The sequence below is a fragment of the Myotis brandtii genome, unplaced genomic scaffold, assembly GCF_000412655.1.
Source record: "Myotis brandtii unplaced genomic scaffold, ASM41265v1 scaffold115, whole genome shotgun sequence".
NCBI lineage: Eukaryota > Metazoa > Chordata > Mammalia > Chiroptera > Vespertilionidae > Myotis > Myotis brandtii.
The window spans coordinates 21,379,573-21,387,713 of NW_005353967.1; positions in this window are offsets into that span (position 1 = coordinate 21,379,573).

The following is an 8,141-nucleotide window of genomic DNA, read 5'->3' on the forward strand; positions in this document are numbered from 1 at the left end:
CCGTGGTGCACCAGGCACCAGCTCCCCTGCCTGATCGGCTGCAGAAAAAGGCCCCAGGCATCCCCATCTGGCCTGGATTTCCAACCTTGATGGGTGATGCCTACTCATCCTGATCCCTGGAGTGGGAAGGGCCATAGAAGGCCTGCAGCCATCCTGTCCTTGTCCATCGGAATGGACCCCAGCCTCCCTCCGAGAGCCGTGCCCCAGCTGAAAGGCTGTCTGAGAATATCTCTGAATCCAAGCCCCTAATCCCGTCACACTTCAGAAAATGTGCAAAAGTTTCTGAAATACAACCTGGTTCCCGAAAGAACTCCATAATTTTACGTTGTGGGGGTCCTTGGATGTAAAATCAAACAGTGCAAGTGGAGTGAGAAAGAATAGATGGGCATCAAACAGGGAGTGACAGGGAAGAGGGGTGCAGGTGGGCGTGCAGGTGGGGGTGGGACCAGGGGAAACATCAGAAAAGGATGAAATGGCTGTGGGAGGGGAGATGAAATAGATTCAAATGGGAAAAGGTGTACCTTTCTATTCCTCACATAGAGCTTTACGCTTTTAGTAGTAGGGTCATAAAAATTCATATGAAGATGAGATGGATGGAATGGAAAGAAATGGGCTTGTGTGGGCATTGACATAAGGTTATAAGAATAAAACATCAACAGAAGGTTAAGGAAGGGCAGCTAGTAAAAAATGAGAGAGAATCAGAAAAGGGATTGGCAACCAAACATATCAAAAACTGGGGTCGGAAATGAAGAAGGACCCTGTTATATGGTATTAAGGAAAATGAAAAAAAAATGGAACAGGTAAAGTATTTCCTTCCTTGAACATTTTTAAAGAAAGTATCATTTCTGATTGTTCTAACAGGTCTCAGTATCTGAAGATACACCCTAGTAGAAAACTACAAAGAAGTTGGGAGGTGGGGAAGAACTGTATGCTGTGAGTTTTAGTCTCTGCTACTAATTTGTGACATTGATGTCTTTGTCGGTAAAAAAAAAAAAAGAAAGTAGAATAAAACAGCATTAAATGAAGAAGCCATAGAATATGATAGCAAAAGAAGATGACCAAAACAATAGAGGACTGACATTATAATAAAAAGAAAAATACAGGTGCTTTTATGAAAAGGACAAAAATTCAGCCCAGCTGGCAAGGCTCTGTGGTTAAGTGTCAATCTAAGAACCAGGGGGTCATGGTTCAATTCCTGGTCAGGGCACATGCCCAGGTTGCAGGCTCCATCCCCAGTGTGGGGCATGTAGGAGGCAACCAACCGATCAGTGATTCTCATCAATGTTTCTATCTCCCCCACTTCCTTCCTCTCTGAAATATATGTATATATTTAAAGGACAAAAATTCTGCCCATAGAAGTAGAGATAAAGAAAGTGAAAAAAAATCCCAATAGCTTAAGTTGATTAATTTTCCAAGAGAAGTAATTTGCCATTTCTTACTAAAAGTCTCCTTTCTGTTTCTAATGATCTACAGTGATTTGGTAGTGGAGACATGGCATTCATAGTCTCTGAAGAACTAGGAGTGATGCTGAGCCAGGAAACCTCTCTCTTAAACTATCACTTAAGATGCTCAAATGTTGATAAGGCTTCCACTGTTTACAGACTCTGCCATCAGGTTGGCATTATGTAATTTGTTATTCAATTATCTACTTCTATTGGCTTCAGTCCAGAAAATTATTATCATTCAGGGCTCCATCACCCATAGAATATTCCCTATAAGGTGATGCTTAGAGAATGCTGTCAAGGAGGGAGTTCCTAGCAGCTGTTGATCAATGCTCCTGCCCACACCTGGAATAAGGTAAGGTTTCCATTAAAAACCAAGAGCCCAGCCCCTGTGCCTCAGGGGTTGAACTTCTACCTAGGAACCAAGAGGTCATGGTTTGATTCCAGTCAGGGCACATGCCCAGGTTTTGGGCTCAGTCCCCAGTAGGGGGCATGCAGGAGGCAGCCAATGGATGATGTTTCTCTCTCATAGATATTTCTATCTCTCTATCCCTCTCCTTTTCTCTCTCTCTAAAAAAAATCAATAAAAACAAACAAACAAGAATGGGCTTTGTTTGTGCTGTTATCTAAAAATAAATTAGTTATTATCCTTGCACCAATGTAGGGATTCTCTAACCAGGATTCTCAGTTGTGGCACATTAGACTTTCTTTAGGAAGATGTTGTTGTTGTTATTCTTTTTTTTGTTTGTTTTTAAATACAAGATCTGGGACCTCACTAGAATAAATCAGGCTAACTGAATCAGAAACCTTTGGGATGGACCCAGGCATCTGTATATCATATGTAACCAAGGCTGCTTAACTCTGCTGCTCTTCATCCATCTAAAGACAGCCCACGGGCACCATCAGATCTCAAAACAAGATTTTTAGGTTGTGGCTATACATAGCAGATGATCCTCCTCATGTAAAGCATTAAGCCATCTTTACAATGGACTTTACTTTCTACTCATTGAGCCAACAAATTTGTTAATAGCACGAAAATGTATCACCACATGGGTTCCTATAGTACAAGACCACAAATAGCCATGGTTTATTTTGCTGTTTCCTAAAGAGAAAGGAAAATGAAAGAAAATAACACAGGCTGTTTACTGTCTGCTGCTGTAATTTATTCATTTGATTGTATTTTACCCAGATATGTTACATGGAAGAGTCCTTTGTGTAATGGCATATTTTCTGATATTTTAAAAATAAATTATAGATCTGCACAGTGGCTTATGGAATTCAGAACAAGTTGGTCTTAGTATCTGTAAAGAATAAAATGCTAAAAGGTCTTAGTTCAGAGCTTGCCAAGTTAATGTCAGTTACCTTTACAAGAATGTTATCATCCAACAAATATACAAAGTGAAAACATGACTGTTCCTATATGTGGTAACCTTAAAGCTTTATAGTAATCAAATCAATTACCATTAAAACATCTCAGCAGCTACCTGAACAGTCTCTTTTATTTTCCTCCTAATGTTTACACAGGTAAATAAAATGCTTCTTTGCCCTTGTTCAGATTATTTTGAATACGAAGAATGTTCTTTGCATCAGCAACTGCGTCTCGTGGGACCAATACTGTAATTAATGAGATTTGACAAACACATATTCAGAGCCAAATTTGAGATCCCAGACATAGAAATGAAGATCCATTGTTTTGTTTTCATTTTTAAAAAGGGGAGAAAGATAGATTAAAAGCTTCCTTGTGTAAAGAATTACAACATATTTTTTTATAAGTTTTGGGCTTTTTAAAAATCTCACACATGAAGCTGATTAATTTTGGGAGGTTGGATTTGGGGTAGGAGAGTGGAAACCATCTGAGACACCAAACTGGAACATCTTGCATTTGAGGTGTTTTTTTTTTTAACTTTATTCTTTCAGCTATAGAATATAATCATGAGGTCTCCCCACTCCCGCCCCCTTGCCCCCATTTTGTTTAGACACTTATGTACAATTTTCTCTTTCTGGAACTTGCATCTTATTCTTGGAAGTCTTTATCATTTTAAAACAGGCAGTTCATTATACCCCCCTACTCAAGCTCTAGATTAACTGTATATTTCTTTGATCCTAATTTTTTTCTCTAAAACATTAAGGTTAATAATATCTATATTCTTCCAGTACATGGAACTTCAAAAAAAATTTCCCTTTGCTATATAGAACAAAGAGATTAACTCTTCATGTTTAAATGGAAGCTAATCATGAACTTAATTACTTGTATCACATAGAATACTTAGCATGTAAACATAAAGAAAAATATTTAGGATAAATATTTATTTAGAAAAATTACACTATTCAAACATTAAAATGAAATTTTCTTATTTTGGGGTAATTTTTTTTTAAATCACAAAACTGTTCTTTTATAGTTAGTTTATAAAACTTCTTAGTTTATGAAAATAATATTTTCTTACATTCATATCACTTTTCATTTCAAATCACTTAACAGATATCCATCCACTCATTAATATTCAATATACCCAGTTAATTAGATTTTCCTAACCAGTTTTTAAGCTGGGTAAACTGAGTCCTAGAAAGATTCATTAGCATGACCTGATCCGTAAAGAAAATAGAACTAGTTCCAGGATGAGAACTCTGTGTTCCTGGCTGACAGTCCTGTTCCCAGACCACGAAGCCGCACCTCTTTCTCTCAGAAGTGACTATTCCACAGAGGAATGTGAGCAAGCTCTGAGATGTTTGTCACTCAAACTACCATAGGAAACTTCATTCCCAGGAAGAACAGACCAGCATGCTCAGACTTACAAACTGCTCACATGCGATGTACCAAAGTAATTGAATGAACAGTCCTTATAACCATAATGCCACACAACGTGGTCTTTTATACCAGAATAAAAAATGAAATGGGGCCTCAATTTAACATTATTTGACGCACTGTTATTGGTTTAACATCAGTTAAACTTAGGCAATCACTGTTTTCTTAACCTATTGACCTGGATTTTTAAAATCGAAACTTAGATGTTTATAAACACCCACGGGTTAGGAAAAACAGTGTGCAGATCTACCAGTTCTAAACAGTTCCATCTCTGGAGTGCCTAATCTTTTTTAGCACTATTATGAATTTTCGATTTAGTGACCTGGATTAAAATAAAATAATCATGATACAAAGAATTGGCAATAAGCTGAAGATGAAGAAAAATGAAAACAACAGGGCTACCATGTATGGCCGTTTCACATATGTTAGCACATTTTGCAAAACAAATTCCAAGTGTTGCAGTGTTCACTGGCTGGATTTTTGTCATTAATTGTTGAAAGTTATGTAATAGGAAGTGTGCCAAAGAGTGTTCTTTATTCAAAAGTATTACTATATTTTTTTAGTGCATTCCTAAGTCTTCACAACAGTTTTTTACCTGCCTAAGTTAGGCTTAACAAGATGCCTTTGCATTCTCGGAGTTGACAAAAGCCCCTGTCTCAAGAGACCAGCTGTGTACCATTCCAGGCAGTGTCATTTCCTCCAGTGAGGAATAGAAACAGAAAAAAAAATACTACTACATTTGCTTTTCATAATTTTTCAAAGTAATCGGGCCCTCACAACCAAGTGTGGCAAAAAGAGAAGATGACAAAGTGTTCCACTATTGTATTTTATTTACCAAAATAGTTTATGAATAAGGGGTTAAAAATTTATTATGTTTTAACCTCTTTAACAGTATTAAAAATTTAAGATGTGCTGAATATAGCCATGTCCAACAGTAAGCTATAAAGTATAAAATCTTATCAGGGTCATATATACTTGCCAAAGATATGGAGGGCACTTCAAATATTTTATTTTGGAGTACTCAAAAAGTCTTTGGGAAGAGATTAACTGAAGATCATATATGTATATATGCATAACCTCTGGACACAGACAAAAGTGTGGCAAAAAGCCTATGGTGAGGCAGAGGTTGGGTGAAGGGGACAAAAAGGGGGAAATGGGAGACAACTGTAAGACTGATACCAATAAAAATTATAAATAATAATAATTAAGTATTTGAAACCAGTTGGGCCCCATCCTATATATTGCAGTAAATTCTGGAACATTCCTAAGTATTTTGTGGTAGTAATTGCTACCTGCATCAGATTATGAATGCACAAACCAGATTCCTCATCAGATAAATAATTGTATAATTTTATTATCATCAACTTCCCAAACTCATCAGGTCTTTTTCCCTCAGACCTAAATTCTTCAGGCAGAGAATAGAAGGATTCCCCTGCCACATGGTACTAAGTTATGATTATAAAGCAAATTCCCATTAACCTCACTCAACTTCTAGGACCCAAGTTGTCTGTGGTATTGGAGGGCCAGTGTTAAGAAAGTTAAGAAAGGATAAATTTTTGGCTTAGGACAATCTACTGATACTCTGTCCTCCCTTTAATACTCATGGGATTTTTAATTCTTTGAGGAGAACCTCAATCATCTACAGCCCTGTGGATACTACCAGTACTTAGGGCTAAAGTTGTTGCTGCTCTCTGGGTGAAGGAGCATTTTGTCCAAGGATACTACCCTCTGGAATATTCTTCTTTGGCAGTATGCTTGATGCTGAAGTGGAAATTAAAGGCTTCAGGAGCACTATATCCATTTGCCCTAGCTTTTCACCCTCATCTGGTTTCTGAAAGGGAGACAGATAAAAAGCTCACTCTGGTAGTGGTGATGGATGTAGGTGGTGTTTGGAGGAAGGTGGTGAAGGAAGAACTCAGTTCTGGGCACTATCTCCCACCCCTCTGAAAGGGCTGTCTATACCCCAACTTTCCTTTGTTCTTGCCTGAGCTTTGTGTCCTCTTAGCAGATGCCAGCTCTGTTCTATGGTTTAGGTGTTTTCTTTATTTTAAAGGAGCATTTGTGGCACAAGGAGACATATGCCACATCCATGTCTCAGGAATTTCCTAAAGGGTTGAGGGGGGCTGGGTAACAGGATTACCTCTCATCACCTCAGCTTCCAGTCAGTGCAGGTTCCTTCAAAGGGCTTCCCCATGTCATCTCTCACCTTCCCATTCCTTCTTTTACCTGTCCTTCCTCTGTCTTCTCCCTCCCTCCCCCCTTTTTACCTTCCCCCTAACATCTGACAAATGGCTAAATAAGAGAAATAGGGACGTTCAGTGGGAACATATTGAAATATATGAATCTGCTATTTTTGTGAGTCAAAAATGGTTGACTAATGGCAATGTTACATGGTTCAGCCATGCAAGAATTTCAGTTCTTTCAAGCCATGCCACAGATTTCTTATATAGTAACAATACTAACATCTATCAAGCTCTAACAGTGTGCTGGGCACCGTCTAGGTGCTTTATATAGAGTCTCTCACTTAATACTTTTCACAGTCTTTTAAGGTAGGTATTATTATTTGCAAAATTTTCTGTTTCATACAACTAGTGAGTAATAGGATTGTAGTTTGCACCTAGGCAGTCTTCTCTTTAGGTCCTCTCAGGAATCTGATACATAGGTTCTTCCAACAACCCTTAACCTTTACTCTTTCATCTACTTACAGGGGTCCTCAAACTACGGCCCGCGGGACACATGCAAATACAAATATTGTATTTGTTCCCGTTTTGTTTTTTTACTTCAAAATAAGACATGTGCAGTGTGCATAGGAATTTGTTCATAGTTTTTTTTTTTTTTAAACTATAGTCCGGCCCTCCAACGGTCTGAGGGACAGTGAACTGGCCCCCTGTTTAAAAAGTTTGAGGACCCGTACTATGATTCTCGAAGAGCAAGCTTCTCTGTGAATTCAAGTTGGATTAAATACAGGTGGGACCACTCCAGTAGGGTTTATGGGATTTGGGTTCAGCATGGTAAGCAACAATGAATTATGTTCTTACAGCAAAACCCCATGATTAGGCAAAATCAGAAACACCAAGCCACACCCTGCTTTATTGCAGCCATGTCCTTTATCAAGTACGTCATTTCCTCCCATTTTGACTGGTGTAAAGTGAATACCTTGCCTCACTATAAGATATTAAAAGGAGGAATGATCTATTTCTCTTTTGATATTAAAAGAGGCAAGTATTTTCCTTGCTCCTAATAAATTGGTCAGTTTATGTCTTCTTTTCAATTTTCATTGTTCATCAGCCTTGCTCATTCCTCTTTCAGTCATCACAACTCCCAGATCTATGTGGCTGTGTGATCTGTGGTAGGTGAAACCTGAAAACCAAGCAAGATCTTTGTTTAATTCACATTCTGCGTAGGAAAAGGGAGACCTGGATCACATCACCATTCATTCACTGGATCACTGTAAATAAGTGTCCTACCTCTAGAAATGGTAAAAACAAAAACAAACAAACAAAAAAACTGGTCCACTGCATCTAAATCAGCAGATTACAATACCCTTTGGGTTTGGGGGCAGTTTTCATGTGTGGTGTTCCTTTGCTGGTGGATTACTGTAGTTTGTTACTTTTCCTTCATCTTTTTTTTTTTTGGCTTCACTTCCTCCTTCTATTGTTGTAGCTGTCTTTTTCCTCTCATCACTTTTCCTGTTGCCTTTCCAATTGGGTGGGGCCCCCATCCAACTCACTCACTGTCTGGCTCCAGAGTCCTTTTGGTCCCGGGGGAGAACAATCTTGTGCCAAATAGTCCCAATCCTGGGTCATCAGAAGTAAGATCCCATAGACTAGTATCTCTAAAGTTTTCCTGTACTGATTTTATATTAGAATGAAACCCAAGGATGCCTGATTGTTTGG